Source organism: Chaetura pelagica, unplaced genomic scaffold (genome assembly GCF_000747805.2).
Source record: "Chaetura pelagica isolate M959 unplaced genomic scaffold, ChaPel_1.0 scaffold298, whole genome shotgun sequence".
NCBI classification, from domain to species: Eukaryota; Metazoa; Chordata; class Aves; order Apodiformes; family Apodidae; genus Chaetura; species Chaetura pelagica.
The window spans coordinates 5,752-21,272 of record NW_009954304.1 but is presented as its reverse complement, the minus strand read 5'-3'; positions in this window follow the sequence as shown (position 1 = coordinate 21,272).

The window sequence follows — 15,521 nt, the reverse complement described above, 5'->3', positions numbered from 1 at the left end:
ATATATACTTCTAGGGGAAACACAATTCACACTAATGAAGCAACGACAATCACACTAAAAATGTTGCAAAGAATAAGAATATTGGAAGGCCTGAGAGATAATTAAATGCCCAGTAAATTTTGCCACAGGTAATTTTTCAGACTGAATGCCCACATTTGGGTGTCTAACACCAAATACTATGTTTTTTGGAAAACACTGTACATGAAGAAAGTAGAATGTTTGCTCTGGCCAAAAACCATTTTAGAGTCAAAAGAGTTGTCATATTTGAAAATCCTCATCCTCGATTTTTGCACAGTAAATGTCAAATATTTTGTGCTGAATGTTATCCAGAAACAGTTCAAATTTCAATTTATCACTTTAAAATGGAAAACAGAGGTGATTTAGTGATCTGTTTTATTCTCTCATGAGAGCTTTGGGATTTTCTGTCTCTTTTTCAAGCTGTTCTGTATTAGAGAAGCCATCTCTGCTGAAGATACAAGGAGTGTTTCTTCGGTTTTCAGCATGTTCAAGTATATGTTCATATGAGGCAGGATTATGTAGACCAAAGGCCTGATTAGAGAGTTGCTCTCTCAAGTATCATCATGACCCATCTCTAGCTCCAAAAAAAATCAGAAAAATTTTCTCTTTCTCCCTAAAAATAAGCAGGAAATGTTGAAAAACTTTCTGCAATATGATGCTTAAGTTACAAGTTCCTGATAATAAAATAATAAGCCTTAGAGGATTGAAAGCACTCTAAAAGTATTACATTTATGCACCCTACAATATCTTAAACCCAGGATAAGATGAGAAGACAGCACAACAGCATGTTACAGAAGGTATAAAACAGCTCTGCTGACTGCTTGGTGCTGTAAGTTTAAATCATACTCCAGTGCATTCTCCAAAAGATTTGGGAAAAATACAAAGTATATATTTATTGTTGGTCCTTTCCAAAGAAGCATTATTATCCTTCCTTTTTTCTGACTGAGTTTAGAAGTCCAGCTTTCTTCCCCCAAAGGAAAATAAAGGCTTTAGTTGGGCTAAAATTAACTCCTTCAAATCTAGCATTTCAGCTTCAAAGTACGTTAAGGACGGAATGCCTGAGTGGCTTTCAAAATTAAATCAATTGACTAGCTCACTTCCTGGACACGTTCCTCTTTCACTAAAAAACTGAAATTATTTTGCCAACTTTTTTCCTCAGCTGTAACAGAAATTACTGTGAAGTAAGTGTTCAGTCAGTTCATGGCAATTCAGCACAAAAATCCTATTAAGCAAAAATAGAATTTGTTTCTCGACTGCCAGTTTCTGTTTTGAAAATACACCCATGTGCTCTGAATTCTCAGAACAAATTTTGACTTCTTTCTCATCCTTCCTCTTTTAAAACAAAATTGTCCCTTTTCACCATTTTAAAACACTTTCAGAGGCAATTAAATTTCAACCACTCAACTTGTTTTTCACATATATAAAGTTTTGCCCAAAGAGGGCTTAAACTATGTGTCTAACTGCAACCAGAAACTATTCTGTTTTCAGTTCCTGTCCTTAAAAGAAACATAGCATAAAATAAACTCCAGTTTTATTTTTTTTCATGTTCCATATATGAAAAAAGATAGAGGCTCTTTGAAAGAGAAAATTCCAAGAGCTAAAAGTTTTTCTATAAGATAAACAAGATAGTATCTACCCCATCTAAAACAGACAGGATTTTTCCTTTGTGATTTTGAATGCTTAACTGGGAACACTTTATGAGAGGGAACATTAAACCAATTCTTTTTTAATGTTGAAAATTTCATGCTTTAGCTTTCATGAGCCTTAGATAACTTTTCCTAATCCATTTTTATAGAAAAAAGGGGAATAACAGAATTAACATTGTATTTCAGTTAGATATATATAAAAAAAAAAAAGAAGAAAAAAAGAAAAAAAAAAAGGAGGAGGAAAGTGAAAGATGGAAGGAAATGGGCAATGAGCATCTTGTGGGACATGGGACATTGCTTTTCAAGACACACTGTTAGTATTTATCAGTAACTCACTTGTGAATATGTTGCATCAGAGTAGCACATAACCTGTCTCCTCATTTAGATATTTTTATGCTGATCTTTGACCTTATGTTCACTAGTGAGTGGCTGGCTAGCCAATAATGATTTTGATGAGAGTCTCCTTTTGGACTTATGTGTTCTATGGATCAAGCCTCTCATATCTTCACTTGAAGATTTTATTTTATTATTTTTTTTTTCATCAGAAGGCATATTTTTCTCCAATTAGTTGTGCAGAAGATATTGCTTTCCTGTGAAATAATCCTGAATCAGCAGCTGATTACTTGTGCCAGAAGTTGTAAGTCTCCTTTCATCCTTGCACAGGGAGGAACTGAAGAAAATTTATAGCCCTCTTTGTCTACTACATCTTCCTTTTTTATTATGTTTGACATTTCTAAAGCTAAGTCTTATTATATGCTATAACCTTTTGACTGATCTGAGAAGTGTATGAAAATCAGCAAACACAAACATAACCGTAAATGCTAGCAGAGAAACTGAAATGCAAGAAAGCATTTCATGAAATAGCAGCAGATTTCTAAACTACTAAATAAGAGATGAAATAGCAGGTGAAGGAGGAAAATTAAGTCAAGAACAAACTTAAATATATCTAAAGCATCCTAAGTATTTCTACAATTTTGAATAAAGAGAATTAACGTTTATTCTTTCTTTGTATAAATTAAAAACCAACTTCTTTGCTCTCTGAGAAACAGAGAAAATAGTAATTAGAATCCAATAGTAGAAAATTTTGAAGAAGTATACAGGGAGGAATTTATTCTTTCTCATTAGCTTTTATTAACTACCTTCTGAGTTTGTGAAATCAGTGTAACAAGTTACAAATGATGCATGAAATTAAAAAACTCTGTTTACTCTATAGAGTTCTCATCCCTGCTTGGCAATGCCTTGCTTCAATATAAGCAGTAATAAGTCGCCAGACCTAGTCAAAGCCTCTCCAAAAAATGTGGTTTCTCAACTTAAAAAGGACTTTTAAAATGTTGTGGGAGTTTCTCTGTTTTTGGTTTGGTTTGTTGTTGTTGGTTTTTTTTTGTTGGATTTTTGTTTGCTTGTTTATTTGTTTTTTACACAAATTATTGTTTCTCTTTTGTGCACAAGCAAGCATCTCAAATTAATTGCAAAAATTTACCATATCTCTCAGTGACCTGATGTGCCTTGGTGATCAGCATCAATTGTCAGGCATCACCTGAAAAATAAAGTATTGCAGCAAAATTAATTCTCAAAAATCGTCAAGGCTATTAAGGAAGAAGAATGATAGTAAAGTCATCACTTGATCTGAAATATTTCTGTGATATCCGTCACTTCTGTATCTTACTTCATTTAGGAACACAGGACTTAGTCACTCATTGTACTGCAAATAACCACAGTATTTAAGCAATTTGATAAACATACCATTTCCACCTAAAAATAAATTTTTTAAAAAAAGTTAGAAATCTTGTTAATGTTACTTTTATTTGCTACTGTTTCATGCTTTCATACTTGCCATTACAAAAGAGTCTCTTCTGCTTTTTTTTCCCAAATATATTCTTTTGAAGTTTAACAAGAACTTCCAGCTATGCTAGAACTATCATTTTGTTTGAATAGCTCTTCCACCTCAGCTAATGTGTTTGAAGAGAATAATCATGTTCCTCCTATGCCTTCATTTTGTTAAGTAAGCCAGTCTTTTAGTATCCTCTTCTAGAAAGGGTACGTCCTTCCTTATATTACTCTATTAGAGCAGGTTTTGCCATTTTTCCAGCTTGACTATGGATTAAGAGAACTATACTTAGTGTTGTAGATGACTAATCATCAGGGCGTGACAATTCTTCTCCACGCATTCAGATGTATCTTTCTTGATATATCCAAGAACTGCTGTCACGTTTTAGTAGCTACATCTCATTGCTGATGCATTGTAATCATCTCCTTGATTCCAAGCCTTGTTTACTGAAGATTTTGGGTTAATTTTTTAGCTACAGCAAGTGGTAATACTTTTATATTATCAAGTTTGATTCCTGCTCTGTTATTCCAGACTGATGCATAGAGGATCATCCATCTAATATGCCTCTCCCAACATTTTTAAATTTAATAAAATGCATCAACCTACTAACTACTCCATTTATTTTTCTACATCAAAGTAATAAAAACACTAGATAATGTCTCTTTTAAGATCTGACCTTCAAGAACTTCACTAGTAATTGACAAGAGTAAATTCCTCTCCTTCAGCCAGTTTTTCTTCACTTTATAATTCTTCCAAATCTTGTCTTCCTCAATATAACCTAAATTTTTCAACACTGTACTGCATTAAATGCTTCACTAATGCCAAGATAGACATACACCATTTTCAATTACTATAAAACTCAGTTGTCTCAAAAAGGTACAAGAGTACTCTGTTAAAATAGTCTCAATAAACCCAGTCGGGAATAAAAGCCTCTGAAACACATCTAGATTTAACAATCTATTCCCCCTTTTCTCCAGAACTTTTATCCTTTCTCTACTGAGCTTCTGTGTCCTATAGGCTTAAATTAGCTCTTGAAGGAGAAAGGTGTCTTCTTCCTCAAGTTTATTTTACTTTAATATTTAAGGACCTTCATGATGATAAGTAATACACAGCAAGAACTCTTAAGATTTAATTACAATCTTTTTCATTATAACCTACTTATAAGAGTACTCAACTACAGGAAAAAAAGAAAAAGAAAAAAAAAGAACAAGAAGAACAAGTACAAGAACAAGAACAAGAACAAGAAAAAGAAAAAGAAAAAGAAAAAGAAAAAGAAAAAGAAAAAGAAAAGGAAAAAAAGAAAAAAAAAAGAAAAAGAAGAAAAAGAAAAAGAAAAATCCTTAATCTGCTTGCAATGGACAGGCTCTATTTCTTCTGATGCTGAGACACCAGGAATCCAGATATCAATGAATTGAAGGTGACACTGTACCAAGGAGGAGCAGCCTAGCTCTAGCCAGCTGTTTAGGTCTGAAAGTGTCATAAAAAGATACTGGTTGACAAAGCTTCAGTTTTAGCTACATATTACTGTAGGTAAGTGAATATGTACTTCAGATAACTAGGTCTGGAAAACCACTTCTATTCCTGTGTTTTGACTGAATCCAACATTTGGTAAGAGGTGGAGGTCCTTATGTCTTGCTCTCCCCCACACCCTATGGCCCATGCACTCAAGGAATGAATCAGACCGACTTCGAGTTATAAAGCAGAAGCTGCCCCAGCTCAGGTCTTACACTTCCAGGAGGGAATGCTCTAGGAATCATGAGGCTATTAATTAATAGATTATATTCCAGATATTTCACTCCGTTAAGTACCCATGAACAGTAGGCATGATACCCCATAGGGTCTTCATTAGAGAAAGACTGCTGATATTTGTTTCTTTAAGTTTTTAAAAGGTAAATATTTAACTCCAGAGATGTTAAAAATATGCTCTGGAAATACCTAAGGGCATTTTTCCTAATACCCAATCTGAACCTCCCCTGGCACAGCTTGACCCCATTTCCTCTTGTCCTATCACTAGTCACTAGGGAGAAGAGGCCAACACTTGCCTCACTACAATCTCCTTTCAGGTAGTTATGGAGAGCAATGAAGTCTCCCTTCAGCCTCCTCCATGCTGAACAGCTCCCTTGGCATCTCCTTGTAAGACTGGCTCTCCAGACCCCTTAGCAGCCCCCCCTAGCCATCCTGCTCTGCAACTTCTCCAGCACCTGGATGTCCTTTGAATATTGTAGTGCCCAAAACTGCACACAGTGCTCAAGGTCATAGTGTCATAGAAGGAGATGAGGTTAGTTAAACAGGACCAGCCCTTCATGAACCCATGCTGACTGGGTTTGATCATCTGGTTATCTTACATGTGCTGCATAATGGTACTTTGAAATTATCTGCTTCATAACCTTCCCCACCACCAAGGTCAGACTGACCAGCCTGTAGTTCCCTGGATTCTCCTTCCAGCCCTTTTTCTAGAAGCGTGTGTGGTGCAGTCGACACACTGGAAGAAAAGGAGGCCATCTGGAGAGACCTTGACAGGATTGAGAAATGAGCTTGTGCAAACGGCATGAAGTTCAATCACGCCAAGTGCAAGGTCCTGCACACAGGTCTGGGCAATTCCAAGCACAAATACAGGCTAATTGGAGAATGGATTGAGAACTACACTGAGTAGAAGGACTTGGGGGTGTTGGTTGATGAGACCCTCAACATGGGCTGGCAATGTGAACTTGCAGCCCAGAAAGCCAACCATGCCCTGGGTTGTATCAAAAGAAGTGAGGCCATCAGGTCAAGGGAGGCAATTTTCCCTTTTTACTCAGCTCTCATGAGACCCCATTTTAAGTACTGTGACCAGTTCTGGAGACCCCAACATAAGAAGGACACAGAGTTGGACTGAGTGCAGAGGAGAGCTGCAAAAATGATCAGAGGGCTGGAGCACCTCTCTTGTGAAGATAGGCTGAGAGAGTTGGGGTTATCCAGCCTAGAGAAGGCTCCAGGAAAACCTTAAAATGGCCTTTAAGTACCTGAAGGGGGCCTACAGAAAATATGAGGAGGGAGTTCTTGCAATGGCAAGTAGTGATAAGGCAAGGTTTAATGATTTCCAGCTGAGAGAAGGTAGATTTAGGTTGGATATTAGGAAGAAATTCCTTACTGTGAGAGTGATGAGACCTGGAACAGATTGCTCAGAGAAGTTTTTGATGCCCCCTCCCAGGAAGAGTTCCAGGACAGGTTGGATGGGGCTTTGAGTAAACTGGTCTAGTGGAAGGTGCCACTGCTCATTACAAGGTGTTTGGAACTAGATGATCTGTAAGGTCCCTCCCAACCCAAACTATTCTATGATTCTAAGATTCTATGTTTCAAGGTCATTTCCTCCTTAGGTAGACTGATCTCCTGACATTGCATTTCTTTAGAGAAAATTTGAATATGATCGTGCATCTATTTATATGCAACATATTGAATCTACATGTGTATGTTTCATAAATATTCATATACATATATATTTACATACAAAATCAGTGTTGTAGGCCAGTGAAACAAGAAACAGTAAGTCTTACTGTAAATAAGTAGTGTGTATTATATTATTATGGTATATATAGTGTTTGAGCATGCTTGATATATTGGCTTGACTTCTTTGTTCCCCTCACATACTATCAGACATTAATCTGAACACAAACAAAACTGGAGGAATCCAATAAAAGTCAGGAAGAACCTTTAATTTTGAACCCAATTACAAGATGTTTTTTACATTACTCTGGTATTTGTAATAGAGTCTTTCATTAAAACACCCATAAGAGCCCATCATTCTTTGACAAGTTGAAATGCATAATTAGAGTATGATAGTGCAGTAACAACTACTAAAATGTTTAAATTGTGTATTCAATTTAGATTTTCCAAAGAGAAATTGAGGCAGATAAAAATTTTAGAGCTGAAACTGCTTTGGCTGTCGCTATAGCGAAACAGGGATGAAAAAAGTGAAGACTACAGTCATAAACTCAGACTGCATATTTTTCCACATTAAATCATTAAACGGACATGACACCCACTACATAGTTTACTTTCTAAGTCCACTCTTTTCAAATCAAAGCCTTGTTAATATAGACATAGACAATATTTCCTTTTTATTGCATTTTTATGCTAACTCATTGAGTCGAATGATAACTGTTTCCTGTTATCTCTCCCTTTCAGGTAGTTATTCTTCCACAGGATCTTCATCAGTGGTCCAATCTTCTTGCTTCCACCTGCCTCATATGTCTCTTTCATCTACATTTCTGAGATGCCACTGCACCCAGTCAAAATGAACGAGCCACCACTAGATTCAGCACTGTTTTTCATTACTGCTGAATTGCTTTGAAGGTAAGCAACTGTCATTAGTTTAATGGAAACAGTGAGCTCTCAACTTCCAGTAGCTTCTTCTCATACACATGGATCATAGAATCATCGGATGGTTTGAGTTGGAATCATCTAGTACAACCACCCTGCATGGGCAGGGACACCTCCCACTAGATCAGGTTGCTCAGAGCACCATTCAACATTGAACATGTCCAGGGATAGAGCTTCCACAACTTCCCTGGGCAACCTTTTCCAGTGTCTCACCACTCTCACACTAAAGAATTTCCTCTTAATGTCTAATCTCCTAATCTCTGTTTTTCTGTCTGTTGGACTGAGGGGCTGTTGATCAGATTTAATTCACCATGTTAAAAAAGTAAAGTTATATGAGAAAAGATATATTCTATCTTGACTACTACAATGCATATTTTAGGAGGTATAAAAATAAATAAACCATAATCTCTCCTACAGATGTTAGAGGCAGATCGACACTACAGATGCCTACACATTGCAGGAGGTAGGCTGGATTCACTGTGGACCCTTCCTTTTTTCCCCTTGGAGAGGGGATCTGTAAACTATATTCAGCCCAGTAACATATGCTTGTTGGCCCATCATATGGATGACTTACATGTCAGTTATCAGGAGCAATCACTGGTGCACTTCTGATTAAATAAATCAAGTAATTCTAAAACCAGGAAATGTGCTGTGCAAGGATGGAGGATTCTGCAATGTAGAGACACTTGTAGTACATTTGTTCTCAATTTGTTTCCTATTTACTAGGATTTTATGAAGATTTTAATTATTATCACAATCTATTTCTTCCAAGAATGAGAATATGAGAGCCATTAAAAAGAAGTGCAAAATAGCGGGTATAATCAACAACAACATAAACTTCAAGCAATCCACATTGTATTCATAATTACCAATTATTAATACATATTTTAAAGAATAATTATTTATAAATGTTACATTAAAATGTTACGAATTTTAAATGATCTGTAAATTGCTATCATTTCAATGTCTGAATTCATATGCATATAATATATATTTTTTTATAACCATTTTTATATATATAAATTGGAAAGTTACAAAATACATATAAATCTTTGAAGTGCTCATAGTTCTACTGGTCACATTATAACATACCTTATTTTTGCTTTCAAACATACATTTTAATAAAATTCTGCACAGTCATTAATCTGTAATATTCTCTAGCTTACGGTCTAGTGATAAAGAGTCTGATAAAAAGATACACTTTTTGCTTCAGTTCTAAAGGAAACTGCTACTGAAGAAAACAGACACAGCAAACTCCCAGAGACAAACTGCAAAGCATCAATAGAGATTATATCCTAAAACAGTAAGACCCAAAGCCTGAACTATCTGCTGTTTGGCATTTCTTTTATGACAGTTGACTTTGCTTGGATACTCTCAGGGTATTTTTACATCTTTGGAAGGGAGGGCTACAGGGAAAAGATCCTGAAGCAAAAAGCTCAGGCATTGAAGTGATCAACGTCTCTTTTAGCTTAAAATATTTGCACACTGATTCACAAGGCAAAACATCACATGTCCACAAGCAGCAAAAAGTCAAGCATAAAGAAAGAAAGAAGACATTAAGATATAAACCTGGCATTCATTTTTTTCTTCATGTCTAACATGTTGGTAATTTTTTTCTTAAATTGGAGGTAATTAATTATGTTAAGCTTTGGTCATCTACTTAGAAGTAGTGTAGTTTCATTTAAACACATTAAACATTGTATCTCAACCATATACTGAGTTTAGGCAGACAAAAACAGGGAATGTGTTCCTCAGAAATTAGACTACCAGATCTGCCCTATGCTATGACATCCTATCAGGATGTTGGTTAAGTCGTAAGGCAATCCTCACCAATGATGAAAAGAAACAGTGTGTATCTAAACTTGCCTGGTTTACTGTAATTCACCTACCCAGTCAGCACAGGACATTTTACCTGCAACTAATCCAGAGTTCATTGATCAGTCTGGTAAGACTTAAACTCAGTTATTTCCTCAGCAATCTGTTCTCATGGAAACAAAGTCTGCTAAATGTACCAACCTAGAAAAATAAAAAATAATGCAATCGTACATTGATTTTGTTGTATATTTATGCAGACACCAGGCAAAACTTTGAGAAAGATATTAGGGTAAGTTAAGAAAAAAGGGTGACAATTTGTCTTTATTTTAACTTAATAAAGTTTATTAATTATATTTACTCAATCACAGACCTCCTTAGATCTCGTTGCTGAAATGGTATTTAATAAACAAAACTAAACAAACAAATTGAAAAAGGTTTTTCAGTTACTTATGTGAATGATTACAATGATATTTCAAAAATAAATATGTTTTAGTGGAATTCAATTTTAATAAAACTGTATCTACAAGCATATTGTTGAAAACATTGTTCTCAACATTACCTAGGTGCACTACAGAGCACACAAAAGGTCAAGGTTTTAATTTGCTTATTCTGGAGTTTTGGAGAGGGTTTTCAATGTAGAAGAGATTCAAATAGGGAATATCAGTACCTTTACGTTTAAGGGAAGAAATTTTACTAATTCTTCAAAATTTCCTTCTGAACAGGGACTTCTATGAGCAGAATCATGGCTTCATCTATTTTATATCATGGAGCCACAGCAAAGTAAAAAGCTATCTCAATATCCTTGAGCTTTGCACAATTTCTGGTTTTTAACCTTCTAGTAGAGACTGTAGAAATTGGCAAGGACTCAAGCAGTATTTGACCAAAGACCCATAGGAATATGTATGTTAAATGCCCAGCACCAAATCTCTGTGCTTCTGTTCTCTGTTACTTTTTCACCAGCAACAATGACATGGCAACCATGCAGTGCTAATGTCTGACTGTCCTACTCATTGGTCCACTGAAACTGGTTTGGATTGTGGTTTTTCCTCTCTCCGTTTTTATTATCTTCTGCTAGCCACATAAAAAAGGGTAGAGGAAGGAAAACACTAAGACAAAACGGCAAAAGAAATCGAGGCTTGGTCTTTTTGAATTTCAGGAGAAATAAGGTATTTTTAATCCAAAAAATGTAATCTAAAAGATGGCAACACTTACACAAACTTAGCCAGGATCACAGTGACATTTCTGTGTTTCTGAGAGGAACATGTTTCTTTCCTAACTTCTCCTTACCTTGCCTCTGCAGCAGCTGCACCAGCAGCAGTAACTGCCATCAAAGAGAGCAGCACAGAGAGAACATACACAGGTGCAAGGATTATACATGTGCACTGGAAAGAATTTTTGTTACTTGCAAAATAAGACACTTGAGTGGCATATCCATTAACGAGTTGGACTTGCAGGATATTGGAAGCCTTCTCTGGGACAGGTAGATGTTAGAAAAAGAAAAAAAAAACCCACCTACAACAAAAAAAACTCCATTATTTCTGTTGCTTCTTTCCCCCCCTTTTGCAACCTCATAATCAGGAACTCTCTCTTCTGTAACGGACAGAGTACAGTGACACCTGTACCAAAAATTGAAAGCCAGAGTTAAATCCTTGAGCAGTAATGAAAGAAATAAAAGAAACCATCAACTGTTGCAATACAGATGCATTGGTTTTCTTGTAATGCAGGTTAGTAAACCAAAGTATTGTTCAGTGAAGCAGATCCCACAGTGTAGAAGACAATGCATGGATTTATATAAAGTTAAAATGTACTTCTACCATTCAAATTTCTTAAGCATGCTTTCACTTTGAGTGGTTCTTCAAGCAAAGTTTCGAAGTGATTGGACTCTTTCCATAAAAAGCATTAATACATTAACCTCATGAACTGTTGAACCAGTGAGCAAGACTAATTGAATTAAAAAGGGACAATTCACATAGGACCAGAGGGAAAATGGATGCATTGATATGATGTCTATGCTGAGATGTTAACTGAATAGGCAACTGATGTTTGATGAATGTGAATTGATCCATAATTTAGTGAGCTAAAATAAGGACCCCAGCCTCAACCAAGTTAATGTGCTTATTCCGAGTCTGATTTTTCACATTGATAACAATGAAGAATGAAGAAATAATATTTAACTTACTGAATCATTTTGGATGCAATTCTGGAAAACCAGGAACATTAATACTTCACCAAGCTACTTCACCACTCTTTATACAAGTTTTCCATAGAATCATAGCATGGTTTGTGTTGGAAGGAACCTTAAAGATCATCTAGTTCCTATCTCCTGCCATGGGCAGGTAAACCTTCCACCTTTAAGTTCTTCCTGCTTCATGGATCAAAAAGGCCACTAGTCTGAGAGTGGTAGACTTAGTCAATGATAAAGAATTGTCCTGCGTGTTCTTTTACCGATCCAGTTTTGGCATCCTCCCTACACATCTGGGATGCTTCAGTTAGCTTCTTGAACTTGGCTTCCACCAGCACATCTTAGATCCTTCAGTCAGAATGTGTTTAAGTAAGTCTTCTGTCAATATGTACTTACTGAAACAGAATGAGCTGTGTGTTTAATCAGGAAAATAATTTTTGGATTCACAGGCTAGGAGAAATTAAACAGGGCAAGTATTTCAAGGGGAATAATTTCTACCTATGCTGATGCTGACAGTTTCTGACTGTGAAACCTCAAAAGATACCTGAGTTCACATAATATTTCTCTCTGTTGTACACAAAGAAATTATCAAATAGTCTGCAAAAAAGTTAAGCATGTCATCTTTCTACATAAAGAAGTGGGTTTTTTTAAAACAAATATTTATTTAATTTTCAGGGAAAAAAGAAAAAAATAAAAAAAGGCTAATTAGGATTTCTCCTTAGCCCATTCCTTTTGCTAGGTTTGCAACACAAAACCTTTCCCCAGTAGATGCGCAGGGCCTTCTAACCATAACAAAAAAAGAAGTGTAGCTACAGCACTTGATGAACATCAGAATCCTCAAAAGTTGACAAAATGCAGTTCTGAAAATTTAGCAGTAAAAATGTGCCAGCTCTCTGTCTTGATCCAGCCTAATTTCCCTGCATTTGGAGCAGAAATAAAGGTCTTTGGTAGAGACAGTCAAATTAAAGCGAAATCTCAAGAACAATACAAGGTATTTGGATTTGTAATACTGACTTATCAGAATGCTTACAAAAATGAACACACATCTCCTAAACATTTTCAATATCCCAAGAGCCTGTCAAAAGCAAATGAAGGTGTCAGACAACAGCATTCTAATGAGATTAATGCTAAAAATAGAATCAAATCCTTAAGGAATTAAATACCATGTTCATACAGTACTGGAATACTGAAACAATTACGTGAAGATCTGTTCAATGAACTTTTCATTTGTCATAACAGACATTAATAATAGCCATTAGATATTCTTACTTTACCATTATCTCTTTACTCCTTTTATAATTTTTATTATTACTTTTGTATCCACTAAAGGAACTACTCCTCCAAAATCATGCTCATCTGTTTTTTTACTTTCTACATCAAATGGGACTAATAATGAATGGAAGCAATGAATTCATCCTCAGCTATTAATTACTTGAAGCTGATATATCTGTGCTAATATAAACCAAGGTCTGTGATGAAAGTAACACCATATCCCAAAACATTTTCAGAGAGTGTTACCTTATTTTGCCTTGGAGTACACTTTCTTGATACTCCTCATTCAAAGGAAGGTCTCTTACCACATCCATGCTGCTAACAGCTGAGAATAATAAAAGGTGGTGACATCATGCCACCTCTCCAAGCAACTGCCAGTAAGCATGCAAGGAGAGATGTGATTGGAAGGAGCCCTGATGATGCTGAAAAGAGGCAGAACAGAAAAAGATTGTTGTCATTCACTTTTGAATCCAAATGGGAAGGAATTATTATAGTTTTGTGTCTCCATATGAAAGAGAAGACATCATATCTCACAGAGGTGTATTTAAACAATATAGCAGCTATTTTATTTCAGTACTGAGCTATTGCAGCTCTTCTCATAACCTGCAGTTTAGCATGTGAATTGGTCTCTCATTAGATGCATCTCTATAGCTTTACAGTTGCCCAACTTTCACTACAATTTTGCTTAGAATAAGAATGTAAAATGCTTTTTGCTGTATCAAGGCTGTAAAAATAATTTGTTCTGTTACAGTACTGGTCAATAATTAAAATTTAGTGCATTTGTCAGTCTGACACAATCAGTAACTTAAAATGAAAATAACCTAATACATAGAACAATATCTCTCCACATTTAATGTGGACTCAATGTCATTGGTTAATGCTAAGAAAGTGAACAACATCATTAATTTTAAAATAATCTGCAGTGAAGGAATAAAACAACAGATATCTTTTGCACTAGTGCAAACTGTTCTCCACATAGTAAAATATAGCTTTATCTTCTTTAGCAAGAAATATCTGCAGCAATTGCAAACAGTTGAGATGAGGTCACATAAATCTCCTTGTGACTGAATGAGGGAGTTCTAGAATCAGGGCCTAATCATCTATGCTCAGAAAGGCCCAATGGAGTCTCACCTCTGTTGTTAGTAGAAACAGGAGCAGTCCCAAGATTCCCTGCTCTAGAATTCTCCAGAAATTAAAATTACTGCACATTGAGCCTAATGCTAAAACAACTTGTCATTTTAATTACCCACATTGAAAATATCTAAGCTGAACCTTAATTAACATTAATCCTGTATCAACCACCAATAGGACTTATCAGTAATGAACAACAATCAGGAATAAATGAGCTTACTTTAGCTGCACATTCTGCCAGCAATGTGAATTCTGGGTGCAAAACGAATGTCTTAAAATCTAAATATGGTCCAGGACTCTGCCATTAAACAAGTTCTACTGTTATTATTTTAAATTACTTGCTGCAACTTTATACATGTTAGATTGTGCAGATGCTGAAGATGAAAGTGTGAATTTTGAACTATAAAATAGCATCTCTTTTTCAATATGCAAAATCATACTAAGTATTTTTACAAAATATGGTGTTTCTTTTTCTGCATCCAAATTATGGCTTTTTCTGTTATTTGAACTGATTGTCCATGATAGTGTAAACATGGATGCGTAAGCTTTTTTAGCTCCTGCCCAGCACTGCCCAGTGGAAAATTATCTATTTATATGCTACCTGGGGACACATCAGAAGTGCGTGAACACTGATGTTTTGAAGAACAGTTTTCTTCCCCCCTGTATAATATGATATTGAATTACTTTAGTAACCCTAAAACTTACCTTGCAGAGGATATTGCACACATCACATAGTTCAAGACTTCGTTACCTCAAAATGTCAGGAAAAGTCATGAATTCTCTCATGCCCAAAAGAGAAAATCTGAAGCTGGTGACATTACGAAAACCTCCCTCGTGAAAATTAGACAACTAAGAGATCTAATCTTGCATTCTCCTCAGAACAATTGACACCATAAGGATGAGGACAGGACAGAATCAGAAGAAAAATGTGCTTCTCGATTTTAATGCTAATCCCAAAAGCAGCCTTCACCTCAACAAAAAATACAAACAGGGCAAATAATAGATTTAATAGGAAAGAGATTTATTCTCCTCTTGAAGACACAGTCATCAAATACCAGACATGCTGAAATTTTTAGAGATACAGAGCTCAGTATCACTATAGATGCAAATAGCCAATAAAGAATATTACATTGACTGCTTCTTATTCTCAAAAAGTGATCCTTACAAACATTTTCCATTAATATGAAGCTTGTATTTATTCTTTTAGTGTTCCATGGAATAATACATCAAAGGATAAACCAAATGTTTTCTTAATGCATAAAGGTTTTTT